Below are 23,433 nucleotides of genomic sequence, written 5' to 3'. Positions count from 1 at the left end.
CAGAAGACGTTGCTAATGATAGAAAGGGACGGGTGGGGCTGAGAGTGGCTTTTTGTTTTTCTGTTAGGAAAGGCAGTTGACTGAATATGGGCTTCCGGTAATTTGAGAAATTACGTGGGGCCTCTCAGTGAGTGCCTCGGTGATTCTTGGGCTGGTCCTGGACTGATCAGAATTTATGAGCAGGTCTAAACTACCCAAATCCGATGGCAGACTTCCCTGCTCATAAACGAATGGGCAGCGGTGCTTCATCTTCCCATGCACAAGGGAGAATAAAAATTTACACATATATTAACTTTTTAATTGTTTGAAATGTGTTCTTTTCAGCCGTTTCTGAAATCCCTTTCTCTGAGGACATTGAGCCCAGTTTAACCTTTGTCTTGATGATGTGCAGTCATCTTTCTAAACATCTAGAACTGTGTACTTTAGCGATTCCAGAATCTTAACAACCTCAAGGGTGTAGTGTTTTAATTAAATGAGCATTTCCTCTGTTCATTGTTATCGAAAAGGCTAAAATAATAGACATGGAATAATGGAAAGAGTTCTAAACATAGAATCAAAACACTGGCTCTAATTTAAGTTTAATCGTTAATTAGCTGTTTGACTTTTAGCAAGTCTCTTAACCTCTCTGATAATTTACCTCTTCATCTGTAAAAATGGGATGTTGGACCGTAATATTCCCAAGGTTGTTTAGATTTCTAAACTTCTGTACTTTTATGATGGAGGACCATGATATTCTGTAATGCCAGCTGTCCTAGAGGGCTATTGAGGTTGGGATTATTTGTTTCTTTAAGATATAGTCCGAGACTGCTAAGATTTTTCTAGCTATTGTGTTGGCTTTAAAAGTTTCTTCTATTCCTTAGTTTGCAAACTGTAGCCTCTGGGCCAAATTTGACCTGCCACCTGTTTCTGTAAATAAAATTTTATTGGAACTCAGCCACGCTCCTTCATTCACACATTGGCCTGTGGCTTATTTTGAGCTGCACAGGTGAAGTTGAGTCGTCACAACAGAGTAAGTATGCTCCATGATGCCTAAAATGTTTACTCTTCGATCCTTATCTTTATAGGAAAAGTTTGCCAACTTCTGCTTGATTCTTTTTTTTTTTTTTTCCTACTCTGTCACTTTTCATTGTAATCACTCTCTCTCCTTCTAGGAATCCGTTTTAATTTACCATATCTACCTGGCTAGAGGTTAAGAAACCAGACAATACAACTGATTAGAGTTGTGTTCTAGTAAGAGTTAAGCGGTTCTGGGCAGAAGTTCAAGGGGACATCACTGTGCTGAATGCGCTGAGTGCGTGAGCTTGTTGGCCACCCAGAGGCCCTTCTTTCTCACGGAAATGTCTGGGTCGTTGTGGAGAGCTGCGTGCTGCAGTCCACGGGGTCACGAAGGGCCGGCTCTTTCTGAGTTGACGTGACTTAGCAACTGAGCACACTCCACACACTCCAGGTAGCTGAAGTCTTTCCACAATTTGAAATTGCTAGAAACAGTTGCTTTTAGGTTGCTGACCGTGATCACGGACTGGCCATAAAGTTCCTCTGCGTACGTGCCACTTCACATGTGTGACATCTCCTGTCATGGTGAGGCTCAGCACTGGAGCCGTGAACTGAACCTGAGATCAAGTTTAGACCCTCCTCAGCCGTCCCATGACTGTCCGACCTTGGGCCGTCAGTCCCTTTAGAGGCCCGTTTGTTCGTCTGTAAAGTGGGAACGACATTCACTGCCATACATCGTAGGACGTGCTCCAGGGGCTCTGCGTTCAGCTCCTCCCTCCGCTGTGCTTTCCGTCGCTTGGGTGGAGCAGGTGTGAAACCTGGACCACATTGTGAACGCGAAATGGGCCACATCCACGGTGGGCACGATCACCATGCCTTAAAAATTACCGGGTGACTCCAAGTGTTTCCCCTCGTTCTCACACCCCGGTGAGTAATCCTCGCCAGAGTGGTGGGTAGGCTGAGCTCCTGATAAAGTCAAGTTTTGATTCCCTGCTAGGCCCTTATTCCTGTGACTAGTTCAATGGTTGGTGAAGGAGTTGGGGTGAGGGGAAGAGGCAGACCTTCCTGGGTCCCTAGTTGTAATAGCATCCACCCCAGTGGTGGGGCTAGTGGTAAAGAACCCACCTGCCAGTGCAGGTAGATGTAAAAGACACGGGTTCGATCCCTGGGTCGGGAAGATCCCCTGGAGGAGGGCATGGCGACCCACTCCAGTATCCTTGCCTGGAAAATGTCATGGACAGAGGAGCCTGGAGGGCTGCAGTCTTGACGGGGTCGTAAAGAGTAGGGCATGACTGAGTGACTAACACTTACTCAGGAGACAGAAGAAGGCAGGCCAGGCTGCGGGTGCGGCAGAGCTGGGCCAGTCTTAGCCCGCTGCTCACCCAGCATGACCACGCCTTTCCCTGACTCTGAGGCTCCACCCACTCCTCGTCTCCATCTCTCTTGCCCTGTTGCTGCCCTCGGATAATCTGGATCAGACTGTGGGAACTGAGAAGGAAGACTGATCTACAGCTCAGCTTGAAGGTTTCCCTTGAAAGGGCTGAACCATCCGTGGTCCAAGATGCGAAAGCTTCCTTTTCTTTGGCTGCTTGGTTCAATATCTTTTTAAAAAGTTAATTAGTTTTTATTGCTGTATAGTTGCTTTACAATGTTGTGTGAGCTTCGACACGGGTGAGCACTTTTATTGATGTATATGGTCCTGGTGGTGGTGGTTTAGTCACTAAATTGTATCCAACTCTTGTGACCTCATGGACGGTAGCCTGCCAGGCTCCTCTGTCCATGGGGTTCTCCAGGCAGGAATACTGGAGTGGGTTACCATTTCCTTCTCCAAGGGATCTTCCGACCCAGGGACTGAACCTGGGTTTCCTGCACTGCAGGCAGGTTCTTCACCATCTGAGCCCCCAGGAAAGCCATTTCTTACTTGTTTCCTGCTGGGAAATGAATAGCAAACGCTTGGATCCTTCATTTAAGCAAATGTTGAGTCTGACTTGTGCCAGACTTTCTGCTCCTTGTTAGGGTTGTAGCAGTAAAAAGAACCGAGGCGGCCTTTGCTTGCAAGGACTGTGTGTGTGATTAACAAGTGAATAAACAGGAGCGACAACTGCCAGTTGTGGTGAGAAGCAACGGAAGATGTGAACGTTGGGGCCAGCGCCCGGCTCCCCGAGCAGCCATCACGGGGTACTGCTGTCCTGTCTCCTGTGTCATTAAAACTACTTTGTGTGTTTACTTTTGGCTGTGCTGCGTCTTCCCTGCTGCGCACTCCAGTCGTGCAGAGCGGGGGCTCCTCTCTAGTCGCGGCCTGTGGGCTGCTCACGGCGCTGGCTTTTCCTGCCGCAGAGCGCGGGCTCCAGGGTGCAGGCATTTCATCTGCTGCCTTTCTGCGCTTGGGCCCAGACGGCAGGCTCGGTGGTTGTGGCACACAGGCCTAGTTGCTGCAGGCAGGGTCTTCCCAGGCCAGGGATCAACCCATGTGCCCACACCACAGGCGGGGTCTTCCCAGGCCAGGGATCAAACCCGTGTGCCCGCACCACAGGTGGGGTCTTCCCAGGCCAGAGATCAAACCCGTGTGCCCGCACCACAGGCGGGATCTTCCCAGGCCAGAGATCAAACCCATGTGCCCGCACCGCAGGCGGGATCTTCCCAGGCCAGGGATCAACCCATGTGCCCGCACTGCAGGCGGGATCTTCCCAGGCCAGGGATCAACCCATGTGCCCGCACCACAGGCAGGGTCTTCCCAGGCCAGAGATCAAACCCGTGTGCCCGCACCGCAGGCGGGATCTTCCCAGGCCAGGGATCAAACCCGTGTGCCCGCACCGCAGGCAGGATCTTCCCAGGCCAGAGATCAAACCCGTGTGCCTGCACCGCAGGCGGGATCTTCCCAGGCCAGGGATCAAAGTTGTGTGCCCGCACCGCAGGCGGGATCTTCCCAGGCCAGGGATCAAACCCGTGTGCCCGCACCGCAGGCAGGATCTTCCCAGGCCAGAGATCAAACCCGTGTGCCTGCACCGCAGGCGGGATCTTCCCAGGCCAGGGATCAAAGTTGTGTGCCCGCACCGCAGGCGGGATCTTCCCAGGCCAGAGATCAAACCCGTGTGCCTGCACCACAGGCGGGATCTTCCCAGGCCAGGGATCAAAGTTGTGTGCCCGCACCGCAGGCGGGATCTTCCCAGGCCAGAGATCAAACCCGTGTGCCCGCACCACAGGCGGGGTCTTCCTCAAACCTGTGTGCCCGCACTGCAGGCGGGGTCTTCCCAGGCCAGAGATCAAAGCCGTGTGCCCGCACCGCAGGCGGGGTCTTCCCAGGCCAGGGATCAAAGCCGTGTGCCCGCACCACAGGCAGGATCTTCCCAGGCCAGAGATCAAACCCGTGTGCCCGCACCGCAGGCGGGATCTTCCCAGGCCAGGGATCAAACCCGTGTGCCCGCACCGCAGGCGGGGTCTTCCCAGGCCAGGGATCAAACCTGTGTGCCCGCACTGCAGGCGGGGTCTTCCCAGGCCAGGGATCAAACCCGTGTGCCCGCACTGCAGGCGGGGTCTTCCCAGGCCAGAGATCAAACCTGTGTGCCTGCACTGCAGGCGGGATCTTCCCAGGCCAGGGATCAAACCTGTGTGCTCGCACTGCAGGCGGGGTCTTCCCAGGCCAGGGATCAAACCCGTGTGCCCGCACCACAGGCGGGATCTTCCCAGGCCAGAGATCAAACCCGTGTGCCCGCACCACAGGCGGGATCTTCCCAGGCCAGGGATCAAACCTGTGTGCTCGCACTGCAGGCGGGGTCTTCCCAGGCCCGGGATCAAACCCGTGTGCCCACACTGCAGGCGGGGTCTTCCCAGGCCAGGGATCAAACCCGTGTGCCCGCACCACAGGCGGGATCTTCCCAGGCCAGGGATCAAAGTTGTGTGCCCGCACCACAGGCGGGATCTTCCCAGGCCAGGGATCAAACCCGTGTGCCTGCACTGCAGGCGGGATCTTCCCAGGCCAGAGATCAAACCTGTGTGCCTGCACTGCAGGCGGGGTCTTCCCAGCCAGGGATCAAAGTTGTGTGCCCGCACCGAAGGCGGGGTCTTAACAGCTGAACCACCACGGGCTTCCCCCTTCCAGAATCTTAAAATCCAGAAAGAGGAGCTTATTATGCCGATGGTGGAAAGAAGAGCGTCTAGGGGGAGGGCGCAGTGTGAGCCAAGACCCTGAGGCCAATGAAGGGGTCCTGGCTCATTTGTGGGATTGTGGCAGCAGGAATGTTTGGGGGAGCATGGCCCGGTGAAGGCCCCTGGAGCTGATCTGCTGGGGTCGGTGACTAGATTTATTTATGGGAAACCTTGGGCTAGGGTTAGTCCTGGAGGCCAAGTGAGTGAAGTCCCTGGGCTAGCAAAGATGAAGACAAGCTTGGACATCAAGCAAAGATGAAGATAACGTTATGCTGCATTGGATGGAAGTGGGAGGGACAAGGAAGTCTTGGGATGCTGACACAATCTCGGAGGAGGAATTTACTAAGGAGAGATATTTGAGGGAGGAGTGGAAGGAAGGGCAGATTTGGGGGAGAGGGCTTAAGTTCTGCTTTGGAGTGAGGTGCCCCAATGGCAGAGGCACCTTTTGGAGCTAGCATGAACCGGGGTGACCTTTCTTGTCCCCGCCACTCGGGAATCACACTTAGCGCGCTCTGAAAAACGACCAGCCTTCTTACTTACATGGGACTCTTGCCTGGATACCACTTTGTACCTGGATTTATACCATGTCACTCCTCCGGTAAATGCTTACAGTAGGTGCTCGGTAAATATCTGGTGATGGCTTGTCTGCTCCAAGCATCTTCAGCTTGTTCACAGAGCTCGATTCTGAAGCAGGAACGCTGTGGGTAAGGGGAAGAGAGGCAAATGAAGAGGGATTTTCTTTTTTTTTTCGGTGTGTGTGTGTGTGTGTGTGTGTGTGTGCTGTTGATGATGAAGTGGCTATTTTTCTAAAAAGAGACTTCAGCTGAGTGGGGAGGATGGGATGAAAGTGAAACTGGCTTGACGGACACATCTAGACATCTGGGTCCTGTCTGCTTGCTCTTGTCCTCCAGATTCAGCGTCTCGGGTCGGCCCGAGTCTCTAGACTCCGAGGCTAGTGGCCAAGAAAAGGGAGTCAGGGTCCCACCTGCACACCCGTCTTCCCTTCCCTTTTCTGTCTTTTTTCCCTCCCTGTTCTTTTATTCCCACCTTAGAGAAGAAAAGGCGAAGTTTCCTGGAGGGAAGGGGAGGAGGAGAGTGAAGCTGAGAGCTCCACGCCGAGGTCACGGGCCCGGGGATAGCGTTTGAGAGCTCCACGCCGAGGTCACGGGCCCGGGGATAGCGTTTGAGAGCTCCACGCCGAGGTCACGGGCCCGGGGATAGCGTTTGAGAGCTCCACGCCGAGGTCACGGGCCCGGGGATAGCGTTTGAGAGCTCCACGCCGAGGTCACGGGCCCGGGGATAGCGTTTGAGAGCTCCACGCCGAGGTCACGGGCCCGGGGATAGCGTTTGGACCATGTCACTGCAGTCGCACACGAACTCGAATGAGTCATGAGTATTTCATGCCCTGAAAACCAGCAGGACTTCCATCATCTTCAGCGCATTGTCTTGGTGTTCCGGAAGACTAAAGCTGGTGATAGCGGTGCCTCTTCTTAACTCAGAAGTGCGTTTCCGTGACCTGTCCCGTCTCCCCAGCTGGTGGTTTTTGACAAAGCAAACTAGTGAGGGTGGTGTCTTACGATTTTAAAAGGTAAGTATTTGTTGCATTTTAAAAAATATATAAGTTATTTCTTCCCTGTAGGAAAGTAAAGAAATCTGTGATAAAAATAATAATTAAATGCTGACAGTGCTAAATTTCTACTCAGCGTGAGCTGGCAGCAGCTTCATACCAAAACATTAGGTCATTGGAAGAAAAAAAAATCTGATTAAATACCTCTGTAGGCTTTCCTGATTAGCTGTTCTTAAAACGCGTCCATGACAGTAATGAAAGGGTGTAATTTGACAGCCACAATTTACTCTTGGAAAAAAAAAGGTAAAATGGAATGGTGTGTGTGAGTGAGGGTTTTTCAAGGAATTTCTTGTTGGTCTTTACTAGTGGGGTTTGTTTCATAATCATTAGTTTCTGGCAGTTTCGAAGAGCCCCCCAGCTGAAAAGCTGATTGTGTAACTGGGATGAGGGTTGAGGGACAGTTTCAATGCCAGCCTTCCTTTTTCTTTTTTTGTCTTCTGCAGGCAGCAGGTTTCATATTTCTGGGGTTAAATGACCTTGACACGAGCAGGTTTGGGAAACGCAGTGTGGGTCGTGGAGATTCTCTTATCCTGTGCATTAATTTTCTGTGTCTGGCGGCTCGCACTGTCTCTTTGTATTAACTCTCCATGGCGCGAGGGCTGCAGGCCAGATTTGACGTGAAGATGCAGTGATTATGTGGCATATGGTAAAGGCAGGGACCACTGCTAATCACTCTTTTCCCTTTCTCCTTGACTTCTACTGGTGATGGGAGGGTTCTTGAATCTGCGAGTGTTTTCCTCTTTCAGCCCCATCACGCTCTCCCCATCAGTAGATGTTTGAGCAGATGATTTTCTTGGCTGGGGTGTGATGGAGCATGAGTGTTAAACCTGAGAGAGGACGCGCTGCTCGCTTAGGTTAAAATGCTGTTTCAGAGACGAGGACGCTGGGTGCACGGAGGTCCAGCTGAGGAGTGGCCGCAGGGTGGAGCCTGGAACTCGGGTCTCTGGTGTTTCTTTCGCTGTCACGTCCCAGAGGCTGTAATGAAGCCAGGGTATTCATGCCGTCGGCTGCTGTAGCAATACGTACCACAGGTGAGAGTGACAGTGAAGTGAGAGTGAAAGTCGCTCGGTTGTGTCTGACTCTTTGCAGCCCCGTGAACTATACAACCCATGGAATTCTCCGGTCCAGAACACTGGAGTGGGTAGCCTATCCCTTCTCCAGGGGATCTACCCGACCCAGGGATCGAACCCCGATCTAAGAGCTGTGATGGTCGAGTGGTTAAGGCGTTGGACTCGAACCCAGGTCTCCTGCCTTGCAAACTGAGTGGCTTTTAAAAAATTCTTTTAAATTAAAAAATATATTTATTTATTTGGCTGTGCCACGTCTTAGTCCTGGCATGCGGGATCTTCGTTTGCAGCACATGGGATCTAGTTCCCTGATGAGGGATCAAACCTGGGCTGCCTGTCCTGGGAGTGCAGTCTTAGCCACTGGACCACCAGGGGTGACTTTAATCACCAGGGAAGTGGCTTTAATTAAGGCAACAGAAAGTTTTTCTCTCGTATATTCTGGAGGCTGGAAATCCGAGATCGAGGTCCTGGCCGCGCTCTGCAGACTGCAGGCTCTGTGGGACCCTCCCGGGCTGTCTCTAGCTTCTGGTAGCACTGCTGGTCCTCAGCATTCCCGGGCAGCGGAGCTCCAGTCTCTGCGCCCAGCATCGCCTGCCTTTCTCCTCGTGTGCGTCTCTGAGTCTTTTCTCCCTCATAAGGGCACCTCTCACGATTCAGGGCCCACCTTACTCCAGCAAAACATCATCTTAACTAATTGCATCCACAAGTTTCTGAATAAGGTCACGTTCTGAGGTCCCGGGAGTTCGGGCTATCGTTTGGTTTTGGAGGGGACACAGTTCGACACAGAACAGGTGGGCTTGGGTAAGTCTTTCCACGGGAGGGTTTTTGGAGCCGTCGAAGGGCGATGAGTCATTATCACCTTCAGCTGTACTCTGAGAGCTTGTTCTGTCTTGATGCCTTTCCTGTCAAGTGCAGGAACCTGAGTCTTCTCCGTTTATTATTAATGAGGATGATATGCAGTTTCACTTTTTAGCAGGGAGTGAGAGCGTGTGAGTCAACCAGAGGATTAGCCACAGAAAAAAGATAAAGTTAGAAACAATTCAAAGACAAGATTTGAGCTGCAGACATTATTATGGAGATGCTCTGGGTTCTTTTTCCGTCTCATTAAAGTCCTTCAGTTTGGAGAGTTGGTTCTATTTATTCTTACGCGTGCTCAGTCGCTCAGTCGTATACTAGTTCTATATTTATTTATAATTTAGAATAATTATAATTTAGAATATACAGTAATTTATTCTATATTACTTATTCTGTAATTTATTCAGCAGTCACAATTATCCTACTTGTCTCCTTAAATATTATTTTTTTCACTTTCCCCTCACTCTAAATTTAGGCTTCCATCATAGCTCAATTGGTAAAGAATCCGCCTGCAATGCCCAGAGCTCCGGTTCAATTCCTGGATGGGGAAGATCCGCTGGAGAAGGGATAGGCTGCCCATTCCAGTATTCTTGCTTCCCTTTTGGCTCAGCTGGTAAAGAATCTGCCTGCAGTGTGGGAGACCTGGGTTCAATCCCTGGGTTGGGAAGATTCCCCTGGAGAAGGGAGGCTTCCATGGACTGTATAGTCCATGCAGTCGTAAAGAGTTGGACATGACTGAGCAACTTTTACTTTCACTTTTTCACTCTAAATTCACCTTCTGGAAAGCGTGAAATTTGATTTTATTATTTATTCATTTATTTGGCTGAGTTGGGTCTTAGTCTCTGCGTGCAGGGTCTTTCATTATAGCAAGCAGGCTTAGTTGTGGCATGTGGAGTCTTATTAATAATCCCCCCACCAGGGACTGAACCTGCATCCCCTCGTTGGAAGGTGGATGTCTAACCACTGGACAACCAGGGAAAGCTTAACATTTCCCTTCCTTCCATCCTGTTGCGCTCTAGATGGAGCTCATCACGGCGCCCGTTTCCTGCCGTGGCTATCTCCCAAGCTCGCCCCGCCGAGCCTCTTTCAGACCAAACTGACCCACTGGCTGACCTGCGGACGGCCGTCGGCCCGTCCACCTTCACGCTCCGCTGTGGCTCCTTTGGCCGTGTTCAGCGTCCCCTCTCCTCTCCGCCCTTCGGACACCAGCCGCCCTCGAAGCCCCGATCGCCCCTCGTCCGTGGGCACTGCCCAGACAGGAGGTGATCTCCTGAGCGAACGCCTGTAGGACTCCCTGTCAGGAGCGCACAGGTCGGCCTTTCCTGCTCTCTCTCTGGAGGAGTCGTGAGTGAGCGGCCACAGGCCCCGCCTCCTAGCGTGGATCTGCCATCGCAACTGTGTGGCCGTGGGGCATGCCGGGGCCGCCTGTCTCGTCCTGGTTCTGTGAGGATCCAGTGAGACAGAAGCTTCAGGTTACGTGAAACCCGTCTGTGAGAAGCACTACTGAAATACTCATTTCTTTCTTTCTGGCTTCACTGGGCCCTCACTGCCGTGCCCGGGCGCCTCTCCGGGGGCAGCGTCCTGGCTTTTCACGGTGGGGGCTTCTTCGTTGTGGGGCGTGGATTCTAGAGCACGTGGTGCAGTCGTCGGCGCATGCGAGCCTGGTTATCCCTTGGCACGTCGCGTCTCCCTGGACCAGAGATTGAACCCGCCTGCCCTGCATTGCAAGGTGGCTTCTTAACCACAGAACCACCAGGGAGATCTCACTATTTAAATAGTGATTACTTAACGCACCTTGATTTACTCACCTGTCAGTCAGTCCAGTCGCTCAGTCGTGTCCGACTCTTTGTGACCCCATGAACCGCAGCATGCCAGGCCTCCCTGTCCATCACCAACTCCCGGAGTTTACTCAAACTCATGTTCATCGAGTCAGTGATGCCATCCAACCATCTCACCCTCTGTCGTCCCCTTCCCCTCCCGCCTTCAATCTTTCCCAACATCAGGGTCTTTTCCATTGAGTTAGTTCTTCACATCAGGTGGCCAAAGTATTGAAGTTTCAGCTTCAGCATCAGTCCTTCCAATGAATATTCAGGACTGATTTCCTTTCGGATGGACCGGTTGGATCTCCTTGCAGTCCAAGGGACTCTCAAGAGTCTTCTCCAACACCACAGTTCAAAAGCATCAATTCTTCGGCGCTCAGCTTTCTTTATAGTCCAACTCTCACATCTATACGTGACTACTGGAAAAACCATAGCTTTGACTAGACGGACCTTTGTTGGCAAAGTAATGTCTCTGCTTTTTAATATGCTCTCTAGGTTGGTCATAACTTTCCTTCCAAGGAGCAAGCGTCTTTTAATTTAATGGCTGCAGTCACCATCTGCAGTGATTTTGGAGCCCAGAAAAATCAAGTCAGCACCATTTCCACTGTTTCCCCATCTATTTGCCATGTAGTGATGGGACTGGATGCCATGACCTTAGTTTTCCGAATGTTGAGTTTTAAGCCAAATTTTTCACTCTCCTCTTTCACTTTCATCAAGAGGCTCTTTAGTTCTTCTTCACTTTCTGCCATAAGGGTGGTGTCATCTGCATATCTGAGGTTATTGATATTTCTCCTGGCAATCTTGATTCCAGCTTGTGCTTCCTCAGCCCAGCATTTCTCATGATGTACTCTGCATATAAGTTAAATAAGCAGGGTGACAACATACAGCCTTGACATACTCCTTTTCCTATTTAGAGCCAGTCTGTTGTTCCATGTCCAATTCTAACTGTTGCTTCCTGACCTGCATACAGATTTCTCAGGAGGCAGGTCAGGTGGTCTGGTATTCCCATCTCTTTAAGAATTTTCCACATTTTGTTGTGATCCACACAGTCAGAGGCTTTGCATAGTCAATGAAGCAGAAGTAGATGTTTTTCTGGAACTCTTGCTTTATTGATAATCCAACAGATGTTGGCAATTTGATCTCTGGTTCCTCTGCCTTTTCTAAATCCAGCTTGAACATCTGGAAGTTCATGGTTCACTTACTGTTGAAACCTGGCTTGGAGAATTACTCATCTATAAAATGGAACTATTAATCAGTAGTACTTGGTGAGTATTAATATGATAAAGCCCACGAAATGGCAGCCCACTCCAGTGTTCTTGCCTGGAGAATTCCATGGACAGAGGAGCCTGGTGGGCTATAGTTAATGGGGTCGCAAAAAGGCAGACACAACTGCGTGACTGATGTCTGGGACAGCACCTGACTCCGGAGGTGGTCACCCTCACCTCCTTGTGGTCGGTGTCTTCAGACGGGACCATGGCCCCGTTCGGATGTGGGCTGAGCTTTGGCGCCTCTTCCTTGCGTCGGATGGAAGCTTGTCCCAGACGCTCTGTAAACACTTGCTGGCTGAATCGTGAGTTCCAGTGTTCCTGTGTGCAGTACTCACATTCACTTTTTTTCCTCTCTTTTCCCAAGGCATTAAAATTCCCACTGATCACTCTTGGGCCTGGAAGTTTTTAAATGAATAGAAATCAGCTCTCTGACAGCAGTGTTGATTTGGGCTCCAAGCCTAAGTTAGTCTGATAGGTGAATCGCTGGTAATGCAGATGTCATCATTCGAAAGCGGTCCAAATTAATTTTCTTCTGATGCCTTCTCATCAGGATGTAACACGGGCATGTTTTGAAATGGAACATCCTCTATTAGTTTAATTGAGCGCAGTTTTGACAGTGTCAAGGTTTGTGCAGTGTCCTCGTAGTAACCCTTTGAAGGCACTGTCCTGCAGACCAGTGGGACAGGACATTTCTGTTCTGTCTTCCGGTCCCAGGTCTGGTGTAAGGTGACATTCCCTGTCATCTCAGTGGAGGCTGTCCCTCCTGTCACCCTGAGCTCACACTCAGGGCTGGTTTCAGCCAGAAGGCGCCTGGACCCCCATACCTGCCATTTATTACCAACATCCTTTCCAATTGGCCTAGGTATGTTGTTCAGTTGCTAAGTCATGTCTGATTCTTTGCAACTCATGGACTGCAGCATGCCAGGCTTCCCCGTCCTTCACTGTCTCCCTGAGTTTGCCCAAATGCACATACATTGAGCTAGTGATGCCATCCAACCATCTCATCCTCTGTCACCTGCTTCTCCTCCTGCCCTCAATCTTTCCCAGCGTCTGGGTCTTTTCCAATGAGTCAGCTCTTGGCACCAGGACGCCGAAGTATTGGGGAAGATTCCAGCCCCACAGTTTGAAAGCATCAGTTCTTCGGTGCTCAGCCATCTCACATCCGTTCATGACTACTGGAAAAACCATAGTTTTGACTAGACGGACCTCTGTAGGCAAAGTGATGTCTTTGCTTTTTAGTAAGCTGTCTAGGTTGGTCACAGCTTTTCTTCCAAGGAGCAAGTGTCCTTTCATTTCATGGCTGCAGTCTAGGCATGGGCATGGCAGGTGTTGCATCATCTAAATAATCTGGAGCACCTCTGTTGGAAGTTTCTGAGCTGAGACTGTGTCTGAAGGCCACAGAGCAAAGCTGGGGAGAGGAGCCTGATTTCCCGTGTCGGCTTGTCTAGTGGTCGGCGCTGTGGTCCTGAGAAAGTTAGTTACGGCCTCCGGGCCCTGTGTGAGGCGCTTATCCCAGTAACTGGCACGCAGGACACATTCAGTAAGTGGTGTAACCGGTTTTCTCTTTCTTCTGAATTTCCTCGGAGATAACAGAACGTAAATCACTTGCAAGCAAGTAATACTTGCTGGGTGGTGCGATTTTGGGTCGTAACCATAAGTCATTGTAAAGTAATGAGACTCAGACTTGCAAACCGGCGCTAGAGTCGCTTCTGAAATCAGCGACAAGTTTACCACTGTGCGTAAAGCATAAAGCCCAGGGCTAGAGTTTTGGTGCCCAGAGCCTCTGTATCAGGACGGAGCTGGATGCGGAACTGCGGGGCAGGGCGTGGTTGCCCCTCATTGCCTCCAGTCAAGACAGGCGGGCTGAGGGGTGGCCCCAGTTCTTTCTTCTGTGACCCGGGGAGGCACGTGGCCACATCCTGGTCTTGCTGATGCTCGTGGTGGGCTTGTGCCAGGAAGAGTCGCTGGGCAGACCCTCACTGTCTTGGAGAGACCACCTCTCCCAGCAGGTTGTGTTTGAACTAGCATAGTGGCCTCTTTCTCCTCAGAGAGCATCTCTGCTCTTTCCCAACCCCCTCCGTTCAGGGTTGAGGGGAACTTGGCTTCCGGACCTGATTTGTACACGGAAGTCCTGATAGGTCGTGTAGAAAGCGACAGTCCTGGCTTTGTTACTGGTTTTTGTTTTACTTGCTCGTTCGTGGCTGCGTGTAGCCTCTTCAGCTGCAGGAGGCGGCTGCTCCGTCGCGGTGAGCGGGCTCTCCGCAGAGGCTTCTCCTTGCAGGGCGCGGGCTCCCGGGCCCGGACTTGAGTCGCGGTGGTGGGCGGGCTCGGGGCCTGCGGCTCGCGGGTTTAGTCGCTCTGCAGGATGTGGTGTCTCCTGGACCGGGGACTGAACCTGTGGCCTCCACGATGGCAGGCGGACTCAGCCCCTGGACCAGAGAAGTCCATCCTACGACCTCGTCGTTGCAGCTTCTTACCTTTCGGTAGAGCTGTGTCTTCCTCTGGTGCTGAAAAGTCAAGCGGGCGTCTTAAGTGGCGGGTGGAGAGGTGTTTCGAGGTCAGAGCAGCCGAAGCCTGCTCTGAGGCGAACAGGTTGCAGGGATGCAGCGAGCGTCTCGGAGGGCGCGAGCCCTCAGCTGCACCCGCCTCGCACCCACTGCGGCCCCCCTGCCTCCTGGGTGGCTCCGCGGGGCCCGCTCGTGACTGTTTTGTCGGTCCTGCGTCCCTCGCCCCTGCCGTGGCCGGGTGTGCCAGGCCCCCGGCACTCGCCTCCCCCGAGGACGGGCCTGCCGCAATCCTCAGGCGGAACGTCGCCCGGGCAGAGCGTGAGGACGTCCTCGGCAGAAGCCCTGTCGCCTTGACCTTGGTTCTCTTCTGTGCTGTGTCCTCGTGCCGATGCTCAGTCGTGTCCAGCTCTTCGTGACCCCAGTGACTGCAGCCCGCCAGGCTCCGCTGTCCGTGGGATTCTCCAGGCAAGAATCCTGGAGCGGGGTGCCATGCCCTCCTCCAGGGGGTCTTCCCCACCCAGGGATCGAACCCGCGGCTCTTAGGTCTCCTCCATTGCAGGCGGGTTCTTTACCATGAGTGCCTCCTGCGAAGCCCAAGCTGGCTCTCTTTATCGGTTCCCTAAACTGGTTCCAACCCTGTTTCTGAGCCCGAGCCTCCTGGCTTGCCCGGCCCTGTCCAGACCCTCCCTCTTGGGATCAGCCCAGCAGAGGCACCCTGCTCACCTCCACCCCCCCACCACCCCCCGCCCCTCAGCTTCGAGCTCCTGGTTCACTCAGCCTGTTTTCTTTCTTCTCACTGCCTCTTCCCTGCACTCACTCACTTGTTCTCTGCCCTCTATGCTTTGTACACGTGGAGATAATTCATGGAGGTTTTAGCCGTATGTTCCTGGCCAAGGTAGATAGAGAGAGAGAGATGTCTTTAAAAGTATGAGCAAGTCCGTCTTTGTTGTCCCATCAATAACGACACATGGTGAATTTTTATATCTTAAACTGCACAACCTAGCCAGAACCCAGACTGAGACTTGAGCCCACTGTCTGTTAATTGAGATCACACACTTGGTTTCAGGACTCAGTGAAGCTCAGGTTCTTAATGTCTTACTGCAGAAAGAATTCAGTGAGAGACAAAGTGTTTGGTAAGAAGTCAATGTATCTAGAGAGGTCCGCCCTCCAGAGACAGATACAGTCGGTCTCAAAAGGCAAGAACAGGCTTTGGAAGGAACACACTGAGGTGGACAGAGCGTGGTCTATCTCAGAAGGCGAGAGGCCTCGAAATATGGTGTGGTTAGTTTTTATGGGCTGGATAATTTCATGGGCTATTGAGTGGGATTATTATTCCAACTTTTAGGGGGAAGGGGCAGAGGTTTCCAGGAAATTGGGCCACCACCTACTTTTTGAGCTTTTGTGGTTGCATCAGCCCTGTGATGGTGCTGTGCCATTTAGAGGCTAATGTACTAAGTGACCCTGTCCTGAGACTCAGGGCCCCCTAGAGGTCACACCCCTGCCATCGTGGACCCAGGAGCTTCTAACCAGTTTCGTCACGTTCTCAGGGGTGTCAAGGCTCCCCTGGTGGCTCAGTTGGTAAAGAATCTGCCTGCAGTGCAGGAGACCCTGGTTCGATCCTTGGATCGGGAAGATCCCCTGGAGGAGGGCATGGCAACCCACTCCAGTCTTCTCTCCTGGAGAATCCCAGGGACAGAGGAGCCTGGCGGGCTACAGTCCACGGGGTCACGAAGAGTCAGACTCGGCTGAGGGGATTGAGCATGCATGCAGGAGTGCGTCCTTCTTTTAAAGGTCGTGCCCTGTCCCCTCCCCTCCTGAAAGCGAAGTCGCTCAGTCATGTCCGACTCTGTGCAGCCCCATGAACTGTAGCCCACCAGGCTCCTCTGTCCATGGAATTTTCTAGGCAAGAATACTGGAGTGGGTTGCCAATTCCCTTCTCCAGGGGATCTTCCAGACCCAGGGATCGAATCTGGTCTCCTGCTTTGCAGGCAGATTCTTAACTGCCACCAGGGAAGCCCAGTAGGAGGGAAGCCCTTCTCTCCTATTTCACATCTGTAATGTTCCTCTCTCTTAATTTTTAAATTTTAAAGTAATTTTGTCTGTTGACTAAAAAGATGCACACCATGACAGTTGCAAGTTAAGCTTTATTTGGGGCAAGGTGAGGACAGCACCTCAGACAGCTCTGGGAAACTGCTTGACAGAGGCAGTGGGGGAAGGTCGTGACATAAGATGCTGGTGAAGGGGCAGTTCAGTGCAATCGAGTACTCATTTTACAAAAGGTTTGCTGCCAGTCACGAGGAGCTGATGTCACCGCGAAGGGATTTAGTGCTTCTTTAGATATGAGGAGATGCAAGGACTGGGATCATGAAATCAGTTCCTGAAAATACCTTAACTGTGTGAAGACCTACTCCACCAGTTTCCCTGGAGCACAGAGTGCCTGGCTCTCCACTCTGAGCGCCCCTCGGGGCGTGTTGGAGGCCGGCAGCTGCCGCAGCTGAGGGTTCAGTCTCCGGAGACGGGTGAAGAATGCCCTTGTTGTTCTTCACGCGGCGGCAGATACTCTTGGCGAGTGCCAGTTTGTAGTTGACGTGTCTGTACTTGCTGTTTTTGCCTTACGTTTTGGCTTTAGTACCTAACTTCTGCATAACATGAGCTCACCTTTTGCGTGATGTTAAGCACCTCCTCCAGCAGTGGAATCTTTGCCTTCGGCACTGGCCCTGCCCCGGTGGGTGGATCTAATGCCGCAGACCTGCGGGGAGGCCTGCTCTAACCGACCAACCAGGCAGAGCCAGGCTGGAGGGTGGGACACGGGCCGCTCTCAGGCCCGGCTGGGTGAAGCCAGCGGTGGTGCCCCCCAAAGTGGTTTCACTCCTCTGAGCATGGTCCACCTTTCGGGTGTTGAGCAGAACCGCACCTCTCATCCTCCTCACCTGTGGGCCCGGGGCTCCAGCAGGCACCAGGGCATTTCTGCATAATCCGGACATATTTGGTCTCCCAGCACTTTTCCATAGGGTGGATACTAACCTTTCACTAAGAGTGGAAATTAGGGGGAGAGTTCTGTGGAAAGGGCTGCCTTTGAAGGGAATAGATGATCTGAACTGTTAGCTGTTCCGTCGTGTCCGACTCTCTGCGACCCCAGGGACTGTGGCCTGGCTGGGTTCCTCTGTTCCTGGGATTCTCCAGGCCAGAAGACTGGAGTGGGTCGCCGTAACTGAACTAGAGGATGAAATGGACACCTTTCACTAGAGGCATCAGCTCAGATTTGTGAAATACCACTCATCAGATGCTCTGGCCACTGGCCTTGAACATGGTCGACACCTTGGGTGACAGTCTCCAGAGTTTCGGATGGAAGTCCTGTGTGGTGCAAGAGTGTCTGCCCGCCACGCTCCCTGCCTGCCCCAGCCCAGCCTGAACCTCCGCGGGATCCACCGAGCCCTTTCCTCCCCAGAGGGGTCCGGTGCCTTCCCCAGCCCAGCCTGAACCTCCGCGGGATCCACCGAGCCCTTTCCTCCCCAGCCAACCAGGCCCTCAGAGGCAGCTCCAATTGTATTTTTCCTCTTTCTGCTTTTGTCCCCATCGCTAACAGCTCTGGATTCCCCTGCCTGACTGCCCTCCCCACCTGCCCAAGATGGGGCAGAAGAAGGTTTTCCAGCTTTTTTAGGTCCTTCCTGTCTCTTTTCCCAAATTAGCGGGGCATCTTCCACCCCAGAGCCCTTTTCTGGTAGACCAGAGACCAGCTCCCCAGGGAGAGGCTAGAGCATAGTTGGCAGTCAGTATCCCGGGTTGAACCCAGAAGCGTTCCTTGTCAATAGCACCAGATTGACCGGCCCCTGTGGCTCATGACCGTCTCCTCTGCCCACCGAGGGCTCCTCCTTCTGCCCCTTACAGGAGCTTGCATCCTGATTCTCCCCCCAGAACATTCAGCATGGAGGTCCCCTCCGGGTCCCCTCTTCCGGGGAGGGTGCGTCAGTCTGTCTCTCCACCTGGCACTCAGCCCTTCCAGGGCTGAAAACAGGCTGACACGCAAGAGAGTCGGTGCCTGTCTCGGCTTTGGCCTGAACCACAGAATGAGAACAAGTGAAATTTTAGTTTCCCTTCTTGCTGAACACTGGCCAGGTAAATAGAAAATGCAAAGTTATCATTAGAAAAAAAAGAGACTTATTTTCTTTTTTCATCTTTTCTGCAGTCTAAAAGGCATTTTAATGTAGTTAACACCCACGTGAATGCACGCACACATCATTCGACTGAAAGGTAACCTACACGAATTCTAGTCTTGGCTGTAAACCGCTGGTGAGCTCTTTGGTCAGACCTTTAGACAATCAAAATCTTGACTTCCCTGCCTATAAAATGGGAGCAATATTTTTATGCATCCTTACCAGCTTACTGCAATTATTTTTTAGTGCTTTTTTTTAAAATTTATTGCTGTATAGTTGATTTACGGTGTTGTGTTATTAATAGCTTCAGGTGTGCAGCGAAGTGAATTCATTGTGCGTATACATAAAAAGATTCATTTCCCATGCAGATCGTTACAGGGTGTTGAGTAGAGTTCCCCGCGCTGTGCAGCAGGCTCTCATTAGTTATTTATTTTTCGTGTAGCAATATCTATCCGCCAGTCCCCTCCCCTTTGTCCCCCGACAGCCATGAGTATGTAATCTACATATGTAATTCTTTCTGTTGTGTAGATAGTTCATTTGTACCTGCTTTTTTTTTATATTCCACATATAAACAATGTCATATGACATTTGTCTGTCTCTGTCTGACTGTCTTCACTTAGTGTGATAATCTCGGGTCCATCCATGTTGTTGCAGGTGGCATTATTTTTTTCTTTTTTATGGCTGAGTAATATTCCATTGCATGTAGGTACTACATCTTCTTTATCCATTCCTCTGTTGATGGGCAGTTATTAAATCAGATAATATATGAATGGGCTTAAAAAACTACAAAGAACTATACAAAAGACCAGTGTGGATATTATCTGCTAGATCCAAAGGCAGCTAGAGGCTGCCTTTGATGAAAAAAAAAAAAAAGCAAGTGACAGAAAGTCACTTAAGATATGAACATGCAGTTGACAGGGAAGAAAATGAATGGGTCTTCAAGATATAAAAAGATCCTTACCCTCCCTGCTGATAAGAGAAATAGAAACTAAAACTTTAGGAGATCATGTTTACTTGTCAGGTTCTCTCTCTCTTAGTCACTAAGTCGTGTCCAACTCTTGGGACCCCATGGACTGTATCCTGCCAGGCTCCTCAGTCCATGGGATTCTCCAGGCAAGAACACTGGAGTGGGTAGCCACTTCCTTCTCCAGGGGATCTGGAATCAAACCGAGCTCTCCTGCACTGCAGGCAGATTCTTTACCAACTGAGCTATGAGGGAAGCCACACTTGTCAGGTTGGTGAAGTTCAAAACAGTTGGTAGTGCTGTGTTAGCCAAGGTGAGGAGGAGACTCACCTTGCTGGGGGCGGGGGTGGTGTATGAATTGATACAGTTGCTAGAAAGACACATTGGTAAAGTTAACTGAAATGAAGATGCATAATTTGGGGCAAGCAGCTCCATTTCTTGAAATTTATCCAACAACTGAGCTTGCCCTCGTGCGAAATAAGGCATCTCTGTATTTACTGATTGGGAATGACTTTGAAGATATTTTAAGTGAAAAATGCCAAGTACAGTTTACAAAAAAACAATTTTTTTGTCTTTTAACAAAGGAAAGAACTGCTAATATTTGCATAGATTATGTCTGAAAGGATACACCAGATTTACATCATTGTTTTAGGGTTTTTTTCTTTCTTTTCTTTGTCCCCTCCACCTCCAACTTTGGTAATAATTGCTATTTTTTGTCTGTTTACTGCCTAGGAGTAGAATTGGGTGGCTGGTGACAGGGGTGATAAGATTACTTACTTTTCACTGCATATCCTTTCTAACCTTTTGAATTTTGTCCATATGCAGCCATTACCAATTTTTTTAAAAACTGAAACAAAACGGAAGTAAACAAAAAGTCAAAGTGAACAGCAAAGCATTATAGATAGAGCCCCAACTCTATTTTCTTCTTGCTAAAATAAAGCAACATAAAATGAAAGGAAGAAAGTCACTTAAGAGGAATTGCTCAGGTTTTTTTGTTTTGTTTTTTCCTGCCCTTTTCCGTGCTTGACTTTCATATGCCTCTCTGAGACTATTTTCCTTTCACTCTTTGGGAAACTAACTTGAGCTGGCTCCTTCCAACTGCAAAAAGAGATTTTATTTCATGATTCTAATGAAGCAAACGGTGGTGCCTGTGCTCTCCCCTTGATCTGCCAATCTTTATTTCTAAGATCTGAGTAACCCTTGAAAAGTTGTGAGCATCAGACCTAACCTAGATATTCATTTTCCCTGACTTCCCAATGAGCAATGGCGTTGGCTGGAAAAGACCCTTGGGGCCTGCCACCCAGGGATTCATCTCCAGGGCCATTAAATCGCTGTTCACGGGCTGCGGACCCTAATTGGGTACTGAACGTCTTGTTAGGAGACAAGTTCGTGTTTCTGTTTTATTAGGAATTACAAGTTGTGTGTGGGGGGATTATACCTCCTGCGTTCTGCTTTCTTTATTTTTACATGTTATTTAAGCCAAGGGTTCTTAATTGGGCTTGTCTTTTAACTTGATTAACCCACAAGCACTCCTCTATAGAGTTCTTCCTTACCAAACTGTCCCCTTTGTGTAATGGGGAGCTGTGTGTCCTCATTGCTGTGAAGGCCAAGTGGAGCGCTCTGAACCAGGTGGAGCCTCTTGAAGGTTTTCAAGGGAAGGAACCCTCCATGGGCACTTGCCAAATGGGGTGTTCGAAAGAGCCCCTTCGTGTTGACCTCCCGTCGCCTTCAATGAGGAGAAATTAGCACTGCCCACGTGCAGACGCCCTTCAGTAAAGAGCTTATTTTCTTGTATGTGTGGACCATTGGAGTTAAAGGCTGTCTTCAGCTGAGGGCCGTGTTTGCATTTCCACTGTGAGCTAAAGCCACTTGCCTGTTGGAATGGGTTCAGCTTGTTTATGCATTATTCTTACCTGTAAGTCAGAGATGAAACTTGCGGTTGTGCTACGTGTGTGAACTGCCTGCCTCTGTTTGCTGGTAGGGACTCGGGTTCAGCTCATATTTTCACAGACCCTTTCCAGCAATCCTTATAGCCTCACTTAAGCAAACAAACAGTTATATCCTTTACAAAACAACGGAGCACACAATTCCGAGTGATTTTTCAGATGCTCTTTACAATGATTGGCCCAAGGCCTATCCTAACATCATGTACTATGGAAGCAACTCTGAGTTCTTTGAAGAAGAAAGATAAATCTCGAGGCAACAGATTTCCTTCTGTTTTCCTTCAAGTGGTTGGCTCCAGTTCAGTAATTAGTTTTACGTAGCTTATAAAGTCATGAACATGATTGTGTAGACATTGTTACCTTTCCGTAGGTGACTATTACAAGGTTCCCAGTCTCTGGATTTCCAGCTTTTTGGAGTCTTTGCAAAAGAACTTTTGCCATGGCATGAGATTAAAACAAAAGCAGAGGAACCGGATAGCTTTGGCAAGAGAAGATTCTGATGTCCAAGACTGAGCCATGGGTGAGGCCCTGCAGATAGGGTGTACCCCAAGATGGCAGCTGTCTGGCAGAAAAGAAAAAGAAAATGTTGGCGTGGGAGTCACCGGGCCTTTCTTCTATGTGCGTGTCTTGAGTAGGACTTCCCTGTAGCTCAGACGGTAGAGGATCTGCCTGCAATGCAGGAGACCCGGGTTCGATCCCTGGGTTGGGAAGATCCTCTGGAGAAGGGAATGGCACCCCATTGCAGTGTTCTTGCCTGGAGAATCCCATGGACAGAGGAGCCTGGTGGGCTACAGTCCACGGGGCCGCAATGAGCCGGATACGACTCAGCAACTAACACTGCTTACTACTGCTACTGAGCACTTACTCCACACTCAGCACTGTGCCAGGTGGGCCCACACTGCAGAGATGGAGTGGTCGACCAGATGGAGGGGACCCACCACGCATGCATGCCGCCTGCTGGGTCACTTTAGTCGTGTCCAACTGTTTGTGACCCCGTGGACTGTAGCCCAGCAGGCTCCTCTGTCCGTGGGGTTCTCCAGGCCAGAACACTGGAGTGGGCTGCCATGCCCTCCTCTGGAGGATCTTCCCGAGCCAAGCTCGAAGCCACATAGCTTACGTCTCCTGCACTGGCAGGAGCTACCTGGGGAGCCCCGGGACCCAACATAAGGAACGGCAAATGCCCCAGAAAATTGTGTGTAGGCAGCAGTGGGCCTTTGCGGGAGATATTGTCACATCTTGGACTCCTGGTCAAGAGGCGGCGTTGCGGGGAGCTGGAGGGGCCCTTCTGTTTGAAGGGGGTTAGTGGAGATGGGTTGCAGAGATGTAGTGATGTCGTTAAGGCGGACGGGTATTGGTGGGGCAGCCTGGACTGGGAATGGGTTAGAAGGAGGGTGGCAGCACCAGAACCTACTCTGCTTCTGTGACTTTGATGTGAGTTTCACAAAACTGATCTGAATGGTTCAGAAGACTAAGAACAAAGGAGATTAACCCCAGAAAGTTAGAGCTATAGCTCTTGACCGCCTTAGCACAATGAGGTGCCCCCTGTAAAGGGTGTTTTCCCCTACCTCACCATCCCAAAAAGGCAAAAAATCGGCTCTTTTGCCTCATGCTGCAGTGAAAATATTTCTACAATTCTTGGTAAGTAAATGGAGTCTTAGAGCTTAAACCTCTGCCCCGGGCAAGGAACCAAAGGATGTCATTGTGCATAACTTCAAAGGCTGATAAGATGTTTAAGGTCGCTGCTCTCTGAAAGAGTTTCTTTCTTTTAAGGCCAGCCAGAAACATTCTTGTGCAGGTCCCATTATTCCAGTGAGAACCATTTCTTCAGTACGTGGAGGCACTCGTGTTTTTTCTTTCTCTTTTTGCTTGCTTCTACTCCACAGAATATATTCTGTCTCTCTGCCCGACAATTGTTGCATTGTGTTTGGATGATGGATGTCCAGTAAGCGTGATATTAAAAGCACTACCTTTTCTGTCTGGAGGAATCAAAGACACTGGTTCTGCCGCACCATTTCCGTGTTTGCACGAAGCAGTCACTCCAGGACTTGGGGCTTCTTGAAATTTTGGGAATTATGCCTGGTGTGGGGTA

General features: G+C 50.7%; 1 protein-coding gene across 6 annotated transcripts in view; it reads left to right on the top strand.

The window, feature by feature from the left end:
* FOXN3 (forkhead box N3) overlaps positions 1 to 23,433 on the top strand; it is a 435,192-nt gene that overhangs the window by 37,133 nt on the left and 374,626 nt on the right. The gene's annotated exons all lie outside the window — the stretch shown is intronic.

Source organism: Odocoileus virginianus, chromosome 6, assembly GCF_023699985.2.
Source record: "Odocoileus virginianus isolate 20LAN1187 ecotype Illinois chromosome 6, Ovbor_1.2, whole genome shotgun sequence".
Taxonomy (NCBI): Eukaryota; Metazoa; Chordata; class Mammalia; order Artiodactyla; family Cervidae; genus Odocoileus; species Odocoileus virginianus.
The sequence above is the reverse complement of the archived record's forward strand: the minus strand, read 5'-3'. Positions and strand labels throughout refer to the sequence as shown.